The sequence below is a fragment of the Pinus tabuliformis genome, chromosome 8, assembly GCF_031772625.1.
Source record: "Pinus tabuliformis cultivar Carrire ecotype Pingquan chromosome 8, CPIR1, whole genome shotgun sequence".
Lineage (NCBI taxonomy): Eukaryota > Viridiplantae > Streptophyta > Pinopsida > Pinales > Pinaceae > Pinus > Pinus tabuliformis.
In genome coordinates, this window is record NC_142294.1 from 1818915516 (window position 1) to 1818935946 (window position 20431).

Genomic DNA, 20431 nt, shown 5'->3' on the forward strand with positions numbered 1-20431 from the left:
TTAAAAAAAGCAAATATAAAAATATATATAAAAAAGACAAAAAAAATGTTAAAAAAAAATTATCTCGTAAACCATAAAAGAATTTGGAGAAAAAACAAAATAAAAAAAAATATATAAAATTAACTATTAAAAATAAAAAAAATTGAAATAAACTAGATAAAAAAAGAATAGAAAATGAACCAAAAAAAAAAAAAACTATTAACATTATTAAAAAATTAAACAATTATATTTTTTTATTTAAAAGAAAAAAATCTTTAAAATCATCAAAAAAAAAAAAAAATCCCTTCAGTTGCCCGTGGTGGCATAGCCCTAGGTAGAGGGTTTGCATACAGACCCTCCGCCCGAGCCGTGCCACCATGGGCGGCTCGGCGGGTGGAGGGGCGATTCTTGGAATCACCCCTCCGCCCAGGGCTATGCCACCACGGGCGGCCGGACAGCCAGAGCAGTGGAGGGGTGTATCTGGGAATTGCCCATGCACCCAAGGCCGCTCCACCATAGGCGGCCAGAGGAATTTTTTTTTTTTTTTTTAATATTAAAAAAACATTTTAATAAATTTTTAATATTTCTTTTTTTAAATTAAAATAAAAATTGTTTACATTTTTTCTTTAAATTTTTGGATAATATTTTTTTATTAAACAGAAAAAAAGTGTTAATTTTTTTTTTTTTTTTTTTTTAATAATATTTTTATTATATAAAAAAAAAACCTTGTTTAATTTTTTTTTTTAATATTTTTTTTTTAAATAAATAAAAAAATTTGTTTTTTTTTTTTTCTCTTAAATATTAATTTTTTAGTTTTTTAATAAAAAATGTAAGTTTAATATATATATGTATCTTTTAAATGAAGAATAAATATTCTTTATAAATTTTAAATGTTTTTTATTTTTTACTCTTTTTTATTTTTTTTTTAATTTCAAAAGACATATTTTTAAAATTTCATATTTCTTTGGTTTTTTCTTTTTATATTTTGAGTTTATTTTTGTTTTTTTGTTTTTTTAACATTTTCAATATTAATTTTACTAGTTTCTAAATTTTTTTTTTGGGGTGAATTTTCCATTTTTTTTAAATCTAGTTTGTTTTTATTTTTTTATTTGTAATGTTTTTTGAATTTTTCTATTTTTACTTACTAATATATATATATATATATATATATATATATATATATATATATATATATTCTTTTTTTTTTCGAAATTCTTTTATGGTTTATGAGATTTTTTTTTTGTCATATATCTATATATATATATTACATTTGTTTTTTTAAGTAATCAACATTTTAATCTTAAATTTAGTAGTTTTTAAGAAAAAAATTGTTAATTTTCTATTTTTTTTAAATTTAGTTTGTTTTTAATTTTCATTTTTTTGTTAATGTTTTTTAAATTTCTCTATTTTTACCTACTTAATTTGATAGTTTATTTTAATTATTTTTTTTTCTTTTTCATTTTTTCGTTTTTTTCTTTTCTTTTGCCAATTTTTTTTTATGGTTTACAAGACTTTGATTCTTATTGTTTATAGGTTAATTTTGTTTTTTTTTTGTTGTTTGTTTTCTTCTCTTTTTTTGCATTTTTATCATTGTTTTTTATTTTTATTTTATGTTTTGTTATTTTTTTTAACTTTCTTTTTGTTTTGTGTTTTTTCAAAGTTCTAATTTTTTTAGTTTTAATTTTATTTTATGTTTACATTATTTTTTTGAAATTTTAATGTTTTTAGGGGTCATGATAAAATATTTTATGCCATTATTTCGAAATGTTAAAATTTGACCCTTGAAAAAAAAAATGTTATCCCAGTGTCAACACTTTTCATTTTCAGGGTGTTTTTCGGACAATTTTTGCAAAAAAAAATTGGTTTTCACCGCCATTTTTTAAATATGTTGAAAATTTACCTTAGAAGAAAAAAGGTGTTATTCTAGCATCAACACTTTTCGTTTTAGCACTGTTTTTGATGTTTTTACGGGGTTTTATTGCCAGAGTTCTTGTTTTGAGTTTATAGTTTCTATTTCAAAGTTTACATTGTTTTGTTCTCAGGGCACAACTTTCTCCACATCAAGCACTGAATCATCAACAACATAAAATGGGGTGTCAGAAAGGGTTCCATTGCAAAAATCAACTTGGATCCCATATCTAGCCTAAGAGGTCCACACATATTATTCCTTCAACTTATAAACTTTTTTCATAACAATGGTTTATCTGTGATACATGATACTGTAAAAAAAATATGTCTTCCTCCACATATACACACTGGAAAGATGTGGGAAGAGTTGGAAATACCTTCTCATCTTATCCAGGAATGGAATTCATATATCACTAATCTAAAACTACCACGGATTGTACTACCCACCCAGAGGGAAAATTCACTTGATCTGGTGGATCACAGCAAGATTGGGTCACAACATTTGATGCATACGAGATAATCCACCAGCCTCACAAGAACAATCGTCTCCTCCCTTGGCTGGTTTGAAGTTGGAAATGGAATTTCCCACTCAAAATAAAATGTTTCTCTTGGCTAGTTGCACACAATAGGAAGATGTTTCCTCTGTAAATATGTAGGAGAGGACATCAATCATCTCTTAATCAAACGTCCTTTCGCCTCCTCTATTTGGAAAAATGTGATTCGAATGAAAAACCCCTCTCCCATTTAGGACCACTGTGACATCCTCTCTTGGGACCATCCACAACATCGAATGCTTGCTTTCTTAATTATCTATGGAATATGGAGAACCTTAAATGTCCTCACTTTAGAGAATGTCTCTCTTAACATCTAGCAAACCAACTGCAATATTTTCTCCTTCTATCTAGAATATTCTCTTGTCAAAAAATCGACTCCTATAAGCACTTCTCCTCCTCATAACTAGTCTTCCTATCCGGTTGATTCTTTTGATGGGTCCTCTTCCTTTGAATCTTGTGGATGTGGTATGGCTATCTATCTAAACCCCGAGAGACTATACAGGTTACATTGGCACTATGGTAGTGGAAGTAATTCTCGTGTAAAGCTCCTTGCTCTCTCGGGGGGGTCATTTTCTGTGCAGCTTGGCTCGAAATCTCAACACTTAATGTCTTTTGGGACTCCAAATCCATCATCAAATCGAAAAACAATCGTGGCTCACTAAACTCAACAAACCTCCATACACAGAAATGCCAAATCAAAGTCCCGCCCGAGGCTTTCAACTCTGTCTCCATCACTCACATCTATTGGAGAGAACATGGTGAAGAAAATCTCCTATCAAAGGAAGATTGTAGCTCAAATCTTGACAATATCTTCTTCAAGTATGTTTCCTCTAGCTCTTTTTAATGATTGGGACACATTTTGATCTAATTGATTGTACCTTCATTTTGAACCAAGAAACTGTCATAGGAATGTGTAAAAGGAATGCTCTAACTATTCTTACAATTTTAAAGCATTATTAATGAGTACAGGAACTAATTTGCTTCAATCACAGATGATGAAACAAGGGGATCTTCATCTCCTGTTTTATTGTACTTTCTCATCACTACTTAATTTGAGAGCGTTTTTTTTGCTTTGGAAAAAAATGAAATGTGTTGTAACATGATTAGTTTTGATAATTTGAATTTTATGATATAATAGGTTTTAGTAGTTTAGAATTATTAAATGGGTATGCAAAAGTAAATGCGCCCTCAAAATTTAAATTTAAGTTTCATTAGTTGGTTGATTTACTTAATCATGCATTTAAACATGATTAAGTGATGTAAAAAAATAAATTCAAACATGGTTTAAAAACATCTGAGAACAAATTTTCAAAAACTAAAAGCCTTTTTGTTGACAACATACTCATGTAAAAAAACCTCTCTCCGTTTTCTAACAACTATTATGGTTTGGGAGATGCCAATGCATCTTTGAAGGCATGCTTTCCAGAAATTTCATGTTTTAGTCACCTTTTTGTAGAGGATATTTTGTCTAAACAAAGATGAATATTTGGAAATGGGAAGATATTTTCGTTCATAAGATTCTAAAATAAAAAATATTGTCTCACTTTTCGCACAAGTGTTAGGGGTTCAAAGACACACTCTCATCATGTTTAGCCTATGTTTCTATCTGCGTAATGTCCTGTTTAAGCCACCTTTTTGCAGAAACTATTGTGGATAATAAGAGATGAATTTTGGGAAATTGGAGGAGGTTTGTGTTCCTAAGATACCACACTACAAAAACCTCTCTAAGGTTTCACACAACTAGCTCGGATTGAGATATTCGAAGGGATGACTAGACCCTATCTTTTAGAAATTCAAGAGGAAAAAGCTCAAGTTAGTGACTTGGAGGCCACCTCATCAAATATGAGTTGCAATCAAATTCGAATTTATCTTCTTTATCAACAGAAATTCTCAAGGATAGTACAAGAACTCTTCAAATAGTTTTAGTTACCTTTATTTGTTTTCTATTTTTGTAATACAATTTTCAAATATTTGTAATAGCTCTTGATATTTTTATCAAGATATTTTGTCAGGAAATTGCATAAATACTTCATCAATTGAAGTAATATGTGTGAGCTTTTGATGCCAAAGATCTTCAATTTGTAATAGCTTCCATTATATTATTTCTAATGAAAGCCTTTTCGCTCCAATTATGACATAGTTTTGTGTTTCTACTATGTCTTTCTAGTGTTTTCATAACTTCTTTCTACATATGTTCCAAAGCAATTGTAGGAAGGTCTGGGTAACGTAGATTAATTCTTAATCTCTCTGTAATTCCCCGCAAAATCATAACCTTTAGAAAGGGATTAGCTTATTGGATTGTTTGTCCAAGCTAACTCTTTTTTTATTATTTTTTTCTTTATTCCTTCTAATAGCCATTAAAAGAGATTAGCTTATTGGACTATTTGTTTGAAATAGCTCCTCTTAGAATTGGTTTTAGTTTGTCCTTCTTGAATACTCTGCAATGTGTTTTGATGGGTTGTATAAATCTTCTGCACGAATCTAAATTTCCCTAGTTGTTAAGTAGTCAGTTTGACTGCTCAACTATTAGGAATTCCCTTACATTCTTCTATCATAGTTCTCGAAAAACCTAAGTCATTATGTCAGGTTGGAAGCTGACATGTTCTGAAGGGACCTTATGAGAGCGGCCTTTAATCATGGATAGGGATTGTCATTGATCGCAGAGCCACCCCCAATTAAAACCATCAATTTGGCCATTGAGATTCAAAGGTTGTTGTTCAGTGATAGCTGAACAACGTTAAACAAAGCCTCATAACCATTGAGGGAGCTCCCTCTATTTCAAGGGCTAGCTTGAACCTAAAGGCTAGTTGAGTGGGCTTCCTGGCGTAGTTTTTGCAGCCAAGGATTTCCTATGGGAAATAAATACAACATCTGGCGCCATTTCTGGGGGGCGAAGTAATGAAGATATCTTTCTCTGGGGAACGATAAAGATTAGATCTATTCCTTCTTGGTGAACAAGGAGTATGTATTTATTATTGGTTGCATTTCTTTCACCTAGAGACTCCACTTTGTCATATGGCGATTCGACTGGGTAACTAATCCCATTGTTTTGAAATTTCAGCTACCCTTACTGATATGTAATGTTCGTTGATACTTGCAATCAACAGTATATGTATTTCCCTCTAAGTCATGGTCAGAAATCTAAAATGTATACAGAGTATGCAAATTTTAAAGTACACCCGTGAGTATAAGTTTTCTATGGGATTTTATGTTCATATTGTATATATTCTTCGGATTTTTAGTTGTTTGCAACGTGGTTTGTCAGAAAATCCACTCTGCACCTCGTTATATTGGAAAGCACATTACACCTAACTGTGTAAAATTTTCCAGTTCAGTTAGATAGAGTTGTGGGAATGAATAGATATTCTGAGTTTCAGTATGCAGTAGATCAGGGTGTTTGTTGTTAATGAGTGGTGTGATTTAAATATTATATGATAGATCAGCTTATATTTTTAGTCTCTACAAATTTTTAGTGTTCATATTTGAGTATGAAAGAGTATCCGAATTAGTGTAGGCATATGGTTACATTTTATAGTTGTAGGTTGCAGTGTGCAGTAGAAGAGTATTCAAATGACAACGCTGATCCATGGGGATTGTTTATATTTCTACATAAAATGGAAAATCAGTGGCTGGTGGTTTTATGGCATGTCTCCATGCCGAACACTAAAGGTAACTGGTCTACTAGTTCTCTACATCCCACAGGGGGAAGCAGTTCCCATTGGAGCTGATGTTGTGACATGATTAGTATTTATGATTTAAATTTTTTATATAATAGGTTTTAGTAGTTTAGAATTAATAAGTGGGCGTGCAAGAGTAAAGTCACCCTCTAAATTTAAAATTAAGTTTCATTAGTTGGTTGATTTAGTTAATCATACATTTAAACATGATTAAATGATGTAATAAAGTAAATTAAAACATTGTCTAAAACCATCTGATAACGAATTTTCCAAAACTAAAAGAGATTTTGTTGATAACATCCTCATGTACAAAAACCTCTCTCACTTTTCTAACAACTATTGTGGTTTGGGAGATGCAAATGCATCTTTGAGGGCATGCTCTCTAAAAATTTCATGTTTTAGTCACCTTTTTGCGCAGGATATTTTGACTAGAAAAATATGAATATTTGGAAATTGGAAGAGGTTTTGGTTCATAAGATTCTAAAATAAAAATTCCTATCTCACTATTCACACAGGTGTTAGGGGTTGGGAGATAAACGCTCCTCATTTTTAACCTATTTTTATGACTATGCAATGTCTTTTTTAATCCACCTATTTGCAGAAACTATTGTGTATAATAAGAGATGAATCTTGGAAAATAGGATGAATTTTTTGTTCCCAAGATACAAGACTGTGAAGGAAGGTCCGGGTAAGGTAAATTAAGTCTTAATCTCTCTATAATTCCCTACAAAATCATAATCTTTAGAAAGAGATTAGCTTATTGGACTCTTTGTCCAAGATAACTCCTCTTTGATCGGTTTTTGCTTTATGCCTTCTGATAGCCATTAAAAGAGATTATCTTATTGGACTATCTATCTGAAATAGCTTCTCTTAGAATTGGTTTCGGTTTGACCTTCTTGAAAACTCTACACTGTGTTTTGTTGGGCTGTAGGAATATTCTACACGCATCTAAATTTTCCTAGTTGTTAAGTAGTCAGTCTGAGTGCTCAATTATTAGGAATCCCCTTACATTCTTCTACAATAATTCCTGAAATAATTAAGTCATTTTGTTAGGTTGGAAGCTGACATGTTTTGAAGGGACCCTATGACAGAGGCCTTTAATCATGGATAGGGATTGTCATTGATCGCCAACCACCCCCAATTAAAACCATAAATTTGGCCATTGAGCTTCAAATTTTATTGTTCAGTGATAGGTGAACAACGTTGAACAAAGCCTCGTAACCACTGAGGCAAACCCCTTGGGTTCAAGGGCCAGCTTGAACCTAAAGGCTGGTTGAATTGGTTTCCTAACGTAGTTTTTGCAGCCCAGAAATTCCTACGGGAAACAGATACAACAAAATGCAAAAATAAAATTAGAAAAATTTGGCAAACAATCTTGACTAAAGAGTGCGATTGGACTTGGCTATGGCAGATCTCATTCCAGCATATATAAGTTATCAGGTTCTTGGACTCATGATTGTTGAATTGTCACATACTGATATTAGCTACAAGTACACCCTCAAATCTCTGTTTCAGTTTTATGGTGAAATTCTTAGATGAGCCATAACCTCATAGACACTAATGCAAACATTTTTCACTTATTTGGCTTCAATTCATTGATGCATCTTTACTGCATGTTGCACATTTCTAACCAGAATTTCCAGTTTCAATACTTACAAAACATGTCTAGAAAGCTCAATTATTTTCTCATTTTGGATCATGTTTTTCCTACCATTGAAAAAAATACCTAATCGTTGTGGGTTTTTCCCATGGCCCCAATTGGATTCTTATAAAACTAGTTGTTGTAGTTGTAAAAAATGGTGTTAATTTAGAATCCTCGATAAGACCCTTATTTATTTGGCATAACGATAATTTTTCTTTTTTGTTGTTGTGCAAATGTAATTTTGACTCTGCAAAAATGGACGCTTAAATGTAATTTCATATATGAGAGGTAGGCACTGATTGATTAGCGATTTTGGATGTCATTGTCCAGTTGTTACAATTATCTTTATACTCTTATCACAAACAACCTTGATATAAAACAACTGAAATTATGGAGACATGGAAAGTGCAGTAGTTGGACATTTGTGATAATCAAACTAAGAAGCCCTATTTGTAGCTTGTATGGTTTTATTCTCCTCGAAGGAATTATGTTTATGGATTGTGCAACAATATATTCCTTGAAAAAGCATTTGATCTCACTCTTCTAATAGATTGCACATGCATAAATAAATTTAAATCCTGCAGATGATCTTTTTTGGTGAAAGGGGTAGGCCACAACCCTACCATTTACAGATAAATTTGCATCCCTCTCAATGATTTTGCTAGAAACAATCCTGGAAATTAACTTTGTTGCAAAGCGACTATCACCACATACTCGAAGGTTATTGACAATTCGAATGGTTGTACCAGGTGATGTGTTTAACAAACCAAATGAAATGGCTAGCTTCTCACTATGGTAGCAAAATAAATGCCCCTTCTCCTCCTTCATAGAACTTAGTACAAACATCTTGTGAGGAACATACACAACCACCTTTATCTCACAAGACAACATTGAATATATTTCCTCTCTTTGTGGATGTGATCTATTTGCTACAAGAAGAAAATGTATTTGTCTATTGATCTTAATCCAACTGAACCCAAAAGTCTTTTTTATGTCTCTATCTTTCATCATTTCCTGTACCGTTTCAATATTAATCCCCCTTGCCAGCTACAACATAAATATTTGAGAGAAGCACATAAGGGCTTGATTGTTAGGGTCCAACTCAAAAAGGCATTCCACCATGCATTTTACTAGCTTCATATTAATATGTATTTTACAGGCACCAAGAAAACAACTCCATACAACTGCATCAGGTTTTATTGGCATTTTATTGATAAAGTCTTGTGCTTCATACAAGCACCTAGCTTGGCCAAGAAGGTCAACCATACATATATAGTGCTCCATCGCAGGTGTGATCTGATAACATTTTCTCATGTAGTTAAAATATTTATAGCATTCATCAACTAGACATGCACAATTACATGCAAATAAAACACTAAGGTCACATGATTCGGGTTCATCCCACAATGGTTCATTTTTTTCAAAGAGTTTGAGGGCTTCCTTTCCATAACCATGAATTGAATATCTTGCAATCATTTCATTCCACGAGACTTTATCTCAATGAGGCATTTTCTCACATAATTTAGCTGCCTTATGGATACACGCAAATTTTTCATACATGTCTATCAAGGCATTCACCACCATGACATCAGACAGGAAACCGTTTCTACACAGTTTATCATGGATCTCCATACCCTATTGCATAACTTCCAAATTGGCACATACTGGATGAATACTGAAAGTTTTTTTAGTCTGGCTTCATACCTGCCAATTGCATTTGTTGAAAAATCTTCAGTACTTTTGCACCATGCACATTTTGTGCAAATCCTGCTATTGATTTTCATGAGACTAAATTCCTTTCACAAATTTCTTTAAAGAGTTCCAACTTCTAGGGCTTCTTGAACAAGCCCATTCCATGTATAACTTGTAATCATTTCATTTTATGAGACAAGGTATCTAAGATGCATTTTTTCAAATAACTCTCGTGTCTTTCCTATTATACATATCTACAAGTGCAGTCTTCACCACAACATCAAAATTGATATCCACTTCAAACCATTCTTGATTTATTTTCATACCCTGCTCCAAGCCATCACAAGTTGGAAGGAGACTAACAAATGTTTTTGAATCAGCTCTCATGCCCACCAACTACATTTCAAAAAATAGCTTCAGCGCTTCCTTACAATTCCCATTCTACACAAGTCCCACAATCATGGCACTCCATGAGACCACATTGCACTGAGTCATTTCCTTAAAGAGCTTCAGGGCTTCATCAATGAGCCCATTTTGTGCATATCCTATAATCATGGTTTGCCATGAGACAATATGTCGTTGATGAATTTTGTAAAACAAATCACTTGCCTTCAGTATACTCCCATATGATATGTTTTACAAGACTAAAAATATATTAACTATAAATCTAATGTGAGTGAAATAATAGTCATTGCACTGAGATAAGTGAGCTTCATTCAGCATTGAAGTGATGTGCAATTTTCTCCCAATCTAAATTTTTCTATTGTTTATGGTTAGTAAGATATATGGTGAATTTTGATTCTATTAAGCAAGTTTTGTGTTCAATAGATGACTTAGAAATACATCATTATATTAATCATAAACTAGCAAGAATGACCTGGTAATCTTGATTTCTTTTCTTCCCAATTCTGTCATCAATGTTTATGGTAACTACTTTTATCAGTAAGGTTCCAATACCAATTTGAATGAACTTAATTTCCATCAGTGTGAATGATTTATGCATATTGCATCAGCAAATGTTAATTTTATTGAGCAGGTAATGGATGCTAGGAGTATTGTTATATTTTCAATATGTTTACTCAGTACCAATGATGTTTAAAGCTAACATTTTTATTCCATAACTTGGTCAATGATAGAGACATTGTTGAAGTTTGGTTCTGATCTTTTTTTTTGGTTCAAGTGATTATATTTGCTAGATTCCACACATACTTGGAATGATGCATGGGTTACAAAGGATGAATAGTTCTGTTTTGTACATCTTTTTCATTTATCTGATGACTAGAAGTTTGTACTCTTTATTTCTTCTTCTCTACAGTGGAACTTGATTGATATCACTTTCTTGCCCCATCCATTGTTTTGCAAAATAAAAATTAAGAAATTGTTGCCCTTGATCATTTATGCTATTTGTGGTGATACATATTCTTGTAGGTACATAACATTGCTTGTTGTATCTACTGTCTACTATCTAGTGACATTTTCATTTTTCGGTTACTCTTCTACTAGTTTAACCCTTCACGACATGACTGTAGTTTGAATGTTTTCTTCACTGTCATGACATTGATTCTTGCATTTGTGTTTGCAGTCATTGCATTGCATCCTCAGGTACCCAAATTTTTAATTTTAATTGTACCCATATTTAAATTGTTGATAAATTTTTTGGAAGGATTTGAGGAACATTTTCATTTTGATATATTATAGCAAGAGTTATAAATGTGAATTTTTTTTGTTCATAAAAGAGTGAGGAAACAGGTCTTTCTTTAAGCTTTAGGCCATTTAATGTGGCCTATTTATTTATTAGTTGTGAAACATGATTTATCAGAGTAATTTATTTTAGACATGGCAAAAGTCAAATTATAAGCCTTTTTCTTTTTAAAATTCAACACGTGTTTTAACTACACCACAAAGTTCTCCACATAGAAATATACTTAGGCTGGTAGGACATTACCATTTTGGATTGAGATATTTTTTCCAATTGAAAGTGAATCTTACACAAGCTAGATTGAAATAAGTATGTGTGGTCCCACTTCAACGGGGTGGAACAGTCCATGAAAGGTGAATTCATAACAACTTTCCTTTAGTACCCATGAGGTGAAGTGATTGAGCACATGACCTTGGGGAGATTGGAACCATTTTTGGCAGCTTGAAAAGGAAATCCACAAACCCATGGGTGGATTGGGATGTTAAAGAAAAACACAACTACTTCAAAATTCAAATCCAAGTAGAGTATATGCCATCTTGATTATTGTATTTAGTGTGAAACATATAGAAGTTGTAGAAAAATGAAATGTGAAAAAAAACACTCAGAAATAATTTATTATCCTAGCAAGAATATTTCAATACAAGTGATATGTTGCATGCCTCTTATAAGTTATAACAGATTGTGTACTAAAACTCACTCTCATATAAATGACACATATCCTACAACCCATATTACATTTTCATTTCACATAGATAGTACACTAATACTTGTTAACAACACACTCAACTGAATTGAAGGTTGGATCTGTATCTACAACATTTAGTTCTATTTGTCTATGATTTGTCGATAAATTATAAGGGATTTTTGACCTTACTAACATTTGACTAAATGAACAGTCTTAACTTTACCCTTTTTGTTTCAACAACTCCAAATGATGTGTGATACTAACCCTGACAAGATAACTAAATATAAATTATAAAATTTTGTACTGAACATCACTGATTAGAAAGAATTGTTGCACATATCATATTGAATGTGTATCAGCTGTATTATAACCATTTTAATTTCACTAACTAGAAAACATGTATAGAATAAATGTTTGTCCTTATATATGCATGTTGTTTGAACAGGTGAATTGAAGTCTTCTACCAGCTTTTGTTGGGCAGCGGATCCCCCCATAGTAGGATTTTGGGGCTTAACGCTGAGTTTTGGTCAATGTAATTTAAATATCCAACAAAATGTGGGCGTAGAGCGCGAGAGTATAGGGTTGTATACCCTAAAATATTATAATTTAATATAGAATGTGTTAGCCTAACCATGGTCCACAGACCATGGGAATGTATAAATAAAGCGAGGCTCTAAGTGTAGAAGTTAATTTTTACTCTCGATCTTGAGTCATATATGGGTTTTGAATAAAGAATCTGCTTTGAGTCTGTAAGTCTGAGTCTTGGGTTATAGGAATAGGGAGAGGCTTTGTAGTTGTGTGCGCAGAGGCCTGGTAGAGTCCGCAGCTGTGTGTGCGCACCCCTGTAGTTGAGTGCATAGGGCAGAGTTGGGATTGTCACTGAACAGAGGTTCAAATAAAGATAAGTTGATTTTGAAATATTCTACATCTTCTCGTAGATCTGTGCGTTTATGCTTATATTATATTTTCATGATCTCTTTACAGTTGATGATTTCGCGCACTTGTTATGAATGTTGAATGATTGAGGAGAATACTGGGTCTAAAAAATTAAGTCAGATCTATAATAATAGCACAACAAGGACAAGGGATGTAGACAACGCCTCTTGGCACTATTTACAAAGCTACATGAAGATCAGATGGTTGCACGGAGCAGTGCAAGTGTGCAAGATCGGTTCACGAACTTCCCAGCCTTCATCAAGACATCCCTAGGGTGTGGAAACCTGGTTCCAGTGCCCTCCCATACTACCTCGGGTGAGACCTCAGTTCACGCTCCATAGATTGTTGCCAAAAGGGCTAGTAGTTTCGGGTTTCTTTTGGTTAAATCACTTCTAAACCTGGGTCAGGCCCTAACAAGCCAACAAATGGTTACATTGCCGAGACAAAGATTTTCCTAAGGGATGTTTAATGTCACAACACTAGAATCCTACGAAGAAGGAAATTGAAGAGCGGTTGGATCAGAAACTTCATGAGTTCGTGACACAAGAAAATAGAAGATCACAAATATCCAAGAAGAGGTGGCTGGATTTCTACGTATATACAGAAATACATGAGATCTTCTTCACGTCCTTCTCTTCAGAGCTGTATGATTGGATCATGAGGTTAGCCAACACCCAGGGAAGGTATAAGCTCGATCAACTGATAGTGTGGACTCCAGAGTTAGTGTGTAGACAAGAGACATGAGAAGATAAGATTGCGCGGGCTTTGGACTGTTGGCTTGACTGGATAATAGGGGGGTTTATCACTAAGTTTGTGGTAGATGCAACTATGAGCTATAGTGAAGCAAAACAACATTTTCTCAAGGGACCACGAGGTAGGTACATCAAATCCATGAATACCTAGATTAAGATGCTATTATCTGAAAAGTAGGTTATGCGAATACATTGATGTTTGGAATGACGCAGAACAGAAAGATCTACAAAGGTATCGAAGGATTAGGAAACAGTCCCTTAATTTCACCTTCACGAGAGAGAGAAGAAGAGAGTGCTCGGGTTTCTCTCAGATGTGTGGTTAGTTTGATAAAGCAGCGCATTCCACAGTTATCACCTCCACTTATGCCATCACCCGCTCCACCTACATCACCTCCATCTTCACCCACCCGACCTCCTCCACCCCCTTAGTTTAGCATCGTGAGTGCGATCAAGTTACCCGTATCCAGAGGAGTAGGGAATGAGGATCCGGACCAGTTCTGGTTCGTGGTAAGAGCAGTGTGGGAAGCAGAAGGGGTCACGGACAACAACTTTAAGAAGGCCACATTGGTAAGTGCACTGTTGGATCACGCACTGATATGGTATATCAAGCATTCGAATGATCACGCAAATGCAGGAGTAGTGGAGATCCAGAATGCGGTGAACAGAGAATTTATCCTGCCGAAAAAAGAGACACAGCCAATCATCAGATTTAAAGAGATCGCGATGCTTCTAGGTGAGACACCCTCAGATAAGGATTAGAGGCTGAAGAGTATGATCCGTGAGGCTAATATGACATTAACAGATGCACAACACTGCACATGGTTTGTGGCATCTTTAACACCACACATAAGGATGGCGTTGTCACAGCAAAAGATTTCAACCTAGGCCGAAGCATTGGAAATGGCAATGAGGTTATATGAAACACCGATATAGGATCCAGGGCTAGGAGTCCAGCGAATCCACACGCAGCTACATAATCTACACTTGGAGATGCAGAGTTTGAAGCAAGATAGGGTGCCATAGCTAGACGTGCGCGAAGAAGTGTGGTGCATAAGATGCAAAGGCCAGGGCCATGGAAAAGACCATTGTCCAGTATTTGCGAACTACTTGGCAGGAGGGGGCCAATGCCATTGGGACTAGAGGAACAGGTAGGGCCAAGTGTGGCACCTGCGCTATGGTGTGTGATCTATCTGATAGTAGGAAATCATATGACGAATAACTGTAATTTGTTGCAAAAGTATACACAAACTCCCCAGCAGCTGTTTTGCAATTTTTGTAGATCAGTGAGCCACGATGAGCGTACGTTTCGCAGCTATGAGTTAATGATGGACCAAACCCCAACATATAGAATGTAGACAGAAACGCGAGGCCTCGACCCAGCCGCGAGAATGATGCGCACTGGATTTTAGGGCCGAGGTCGAGGACAAGGAGGAATGGGGCCAGGAAGGGGTTGAGGATAGTTAATCTATTACAGTTGCAGAGGATCAGGGCAGTACGCTCGCAATTGTACCAACCCAACGAGAATATATTTTTCATACTATTCTCAATTTGATCATGAAATGGTAGATTGTCCTACGTTGATCACAGAGATGTGCGAGAAAGGGGTATTACAACCTACTCTGACTCAAAATATCCAAATGATGAGGCCTGAACCGCGCGAAGAAGACCCCAATGTGAACATGATGCTCAGAAGTTGTGCAACCATAGGGGAAGATAACGGGAAGTAGCCCAAGGAAGATACATGGGTTTTCAAGCCCCATATAAAGGAACGTGAGTTTGACTTGGAATGCACAAAGGAGATGTTTATGGAAGTTAAGAAGAGCTTCGCGGAGGCCTCTACTTTAGGTAGTAAGGATCAACCAGAGCGAAGAATGGATCCTTCTATGCTAACTACCTTTCTAGAGACATGCATGAAATTGTTACGCAACAATAGGATGGGTAAAGGAGTACATGAGTTGATAACTTGGTGCGTAGGATCAAGGGAACCACGCATAATACAGAAACTAGGAAAGCATGCATTGTGTACTGGGAGGGAAATGAGACTGACGGGATAGATTGGTGAAAATGAAATGGATAAGGTAATCCTAGACCTTCGTTCATATGTGAATGTGTTACCAAAGTAGACATGGGAACGCATGGGCAGGTCTGCATTACATTGGTCCCCTATTCAATTACAAATGGAGAACCATCAAAAGATTTTTCCCATGGGGAGGTTGCAAGGGGTAACAATTGATATTGAAGTCGTGAACATGCAGATGGACTTTAAGGTGATAGAGATTGTGGATGACAACAACCCTTACCCTATGTTGCTAGGAATAGATTAGGAACTGATATGAATGGAGACATCAACCTGAAGAAGTGAAAGATGATATTTGAGAAAAAGTATCTACACGTAGTAGTTCCGCTAGATCCAGATGAAGGAGTGCGCTACACTGAACTTGTGTGTGACAATGAGTTGGATTGCATTTTCTAGATAATAGTACAAGACCAGGATTTGGTGAACCCGACTACAGATGGGAGAATCTCATGGGAGCATGATAGTTCCTGTACTTCGGATTCAAATGAATAAATAGAATGCTGGTAGAACCAGTTGCACAGATTGATAATGCTGAATTACAACATGATTATTAGATCACTATGGTGCATGACGATTGAAGCAAGGGAACTGCCAACATATGAGGGGGCAATAGGGGTGGACGAATTCTTAGATAAATTTTAAAGTGTAGTACCAGAACAATAGCGATACGGTGCACTAGAATCAGCGTTGCGGCCGACACCTGGACAATGGTCGAGTAAACATCAGAAGACTATGAGGAACTGGCGTGAATGTAGAAGATGGATGTGCTTGCAGTTTGGAAGTCCCCAATGTCAAACACTAGCCAGGCAACTAGGACGAAGTAGTTTGTGCACCCACTTGTGTTGATGGGTGTAGACGTGTGTTGTGTAAGCACCTCCCAAACTAAGGATCAAAAATCAAAACCTGACATGGTGGCAGGGAACACGACACATGCCACAAATATTCTGTGACGGGGAATTAAAAAGCTATGTGGAATCATGAAAAGCGTTCACCAGGCGAGACGAACTGACTAGGACTTGTGCGTACTAGTGGTTTGATGGGCCTATAGGGCCATAAGCTAAAAATGGAGTGTGGAAATGACCCCAACACCGATGAGACGAAATGAAACTAGGAGAGAAGAGAAGAATCGCCAAACCACAAATCCCATAGTTGGGATATGACGTGAGGACCTGGGTAAAGGAATTAGGCAGTTGCAAGAAGCCATTCGGTGAGGGAGTTTGAAACTTTGCAAACTCGACAAAGATTGGGCACGGTTGAGGAAGAAAAGCATGACATTGGACAAAGAAATCAACAAACAGAACTCCAAAGTCACACTAGCAGGCTGCTCTAAGAAACTAAGCACGATGGGTCCAATGTCTAGATAGCCCTACTACTGCATTAGAAGAAGTTGCAAGCCTGCTACCATGGCTGCGACCACACCTTACTAAACAGGGGAGCGTAAAATACAAAGAAGAACGCGACGCACTAACGGATGCAAGGATAGTCAAAGGGTTCCCGCAGCCCATGCTAGCAGGAAAATTGAAGCCTTGTACTAGGGGTATGACCACCTGACTATCTGTAGGAAGCACAGTCTCAACACTCCAAGCAGTTGAAAGAGAGCATAGGACTATAAACATGTCTGTAGGAGAGTTGCGTAGGAAGGAGGTATTGCTTAGGATCAATATGTCATAGGAGTAGCGGTCGCGCATAAGGGGATGTGGTGCTGCGTGGGTCAGCTAGAAGGTGACCATTGATGTCATTGTTCATGACAAGAGGTCTGATTTAAGGCCGAAAGGAGTGGGTGGCGGGACATTAATACATAAATTAATAGCTAGATTCGGGACGATCTGCCACTAAGAAGGTATTAATGACTCAGAAGTGGAGGGAATGGTTGAATTCAAATTCAAATGATACTATAAAATCCCTTGGTGTAGCATCGAGGCAACACTTGGTTGTTTAATATTTGAGCCAGTATCAAGCATTGAGCACCAAGCTACCTTGCCACCTATGAGTACATGACTGAATAGGATCTTGTGTAGAAACGACGACGGCTGCGAGAACTAGAGTGCGATTTGTGGAATTTATTCCAAACCCCCATTTGATCCAGGATGAGCCTGGAGAGGCAGTAGCTACACCAGAGGTTTCAAAGTCCCCACGCATGCCATGACCAAAGAAAGACAAGGAGACAATGGGGCCAGTCCAGGTCTCACCATGGAACCCACGATTTAGTAAAATACTAATGGCAGAGGAAGGCAAAGTTGTCACCTTTAAAACAGAGGAGGAGGAGGAAGATTTGCAAGCCCTGATCACCCAAATTGAAGCACAGGACAATGAGGTGGAGAATGTCTCCCAAGTACCTTCGGCGATAAAGTTACCACCCTACATCCCCCCGTGGAAGGGGACAGCCAAGGTGCGAAGGACCTGGAGGCCACAAAGAGTGCACTCCAGACCCCGCTTCTTCCAAATGAAATAAGGTTTGAAGGTGACGGACTCCGTGCGAAGATCACCACCCTAGTCGAGTGACTCAGGACGAGTCACAATGATTGTGTTGGGGGCCCTTTGGCCAGCGGATTCCCCCATAGTGGGTTTTCGAGGCTTAAAGTCGCATTTTGGTCAACGTAATGTAAAGACCCCACAAAATGTGGTTGCAGAGCATGAGATTCTAGGGTTGTTCGCCCTAAAATATTGTAATTTAATATAGAATGTGTCGGCCTACCCATGGTTCACGGACAATGGGAATGTATAAATAGAGTGAGGCTCTAAGTGTAGAAGTCAGTTTTTAGTCTAGATCTTGAGTCGTATATGGGTTTTGAATAAAGAATCCGCTCTGAGTCTATCAGTTTGAGTCTTGCATTGTAGGAATAGGGAGAGGCTCTACAGCTGTGTGTGCAGAGGCCTGGTAGAGTCCGCAGCTGTGTGTGAGGACCCCTGCAGCTACGTGCATAGGGCGGAGTTCAGATTATAACTGAATAGAGTTTCAATGAAAGATAAGTTGATTCTCAAATATTGTGCATCTGCTCATAGACCTGCGTCTTTATGCTTCTGTTATATTTTTATGCATCTCTTTACAATCTATGATTGTGTGCACTTGTTATGAATGTTGAATGATTGTTGAGAATACTGGGTGCACAAAATTAAGCAAGATCTATAATAATAACACATTAAGGTCAAGGGATCTAGACAGTGCCTCCTCAGACTCTTTATAGAGCTATGTGAAGATTAGACGACTGTGTGGAGCAGCACAAGCACACAGGATCGGTTTGAAAACTTCCCATCCTTCATCAAGACATCCCTAGGGTGCAGAAACCTGGTTCCAGCACCCTCCCATACTACCTCAGTTGAGACCTCAGTCCGTGCTACACGGAATGTTGCTGAAAGGGACTATAGTTTCGGGATTTGTTTGGCTAAATCACTTCTGACCCTGGGTTAGGCCCCAACAAGCCAATAACTTCTGTAATATATGTATATCATGCATACTTGTGCTACAATGGACTTTCAAGTGAAGCTAGGGAAAATTAATGGAATGGGATTCATAATCATACAACAGTTGTTTCTACTGGTACTCTCATTCTTGAGATGCTGACAACAGTTCTATTAGTGGTCTATTATGTTGTTTGTGTTGGATCCTCAATTACATTTCTTTCACCTCCAACATCTCCATGCATAGGTATTATTACCTTGATGCTCATGGAATTGTTCCTTTTTGAGAAATACTTCTGATATAATCTCATTGCTAGGGGCGTTTTGAGCCAAGGACTTGGAATTAATATAGGCCCAATGACGTTCGTGCTTGCCACTAGATGACACTCATGTGGGCTCTGCATATGATACTTGTTTCGTTATGATTGTGCCAAAATTTTTGTAGTTGCAATGGTGTAGATAAAATAGTTTTTAAATGGATGTATTGTTTATTTAATGAAGGTTTGTGCTTGGAAATTTCATTTGAAGGTTATGAGAGGCTTTTTCTAAAATCTAAAGATGTAGAGGAAGGGCAGAAGGATGAAAAGAATGATGTGGGATGCACTGTCACCTATTCTTATACCTTTTTCCATTTGATTTTTTCTCCTACTAGCATGTACTCTGCAATGCTTCTCACTAGTTGGACAATCTCAACTGCGGACTATGTCAAACTTATTGATATAGGTTGGCCTTCTATTTGGGTTTGTATTTGCACAAAGTGGATTACTACAACATTGTATATTTAGACTCTACTTTCTCATATTTCTTTCCCAGATTGTGAGTTCTTATTTCTTTGTTGAAAATATTCACTTGAATTGCTTAATATCCTAACAGATTATGGTCAATAAGTAGACATGAAGTACAAAAGGTCATCTTGTCATTCCACCCTCATTAAACATCACACATAACATGGTATTAAGTTTGCACTATACAATATCATGGGCTTTATTTCATATTGTTTATATGTAGCACCATTGCTATGAATGTTGTGTTTCGGTTGATCTTTTCAACCATTACCAGGAAGCAAAATTTGAAAAATAGGATGTGCAGTTGCATGAAGCACAACATGGAACACTATGCATCACAATTTGTAGCATCAAATATTGTGCTTCATGAAGCTGCACCTCCCCCTATTTTTGATATTTTTTTCCCGACAAGTGTTGAAAAGATCAACTAAAATGCGCCAAGATACAAATTTTATTATGCAATATACCCAGAAACCTTGCACAATATACATTATTCTATTTAATGTTAATATTTCAACAAAATATTTAATTGGAAAGTTTATTATTATTTTGTCTCTTTATTTGCCACATTCACATTGTAGGCGGATGATTCTGACACAAATTATAAATCAACCACAAGCTTTAGGAAATGGTCTTCCACTACATG

The 20431-nt window shown here is 36.2% G+C and overlaps 1 pseudogene; it reads left to right on the plus strand.

Moving 5' to 3' along the window:
* Positions 1-356: 356 nt before the first annotated feature.
* Positions 357-19839, plus strand: LOC149243545 (uncharacterized; annotated as a pseudogene).
* The last annotated feature ends 592 nt before the right edge of the window (positions 19840-20431 follow it).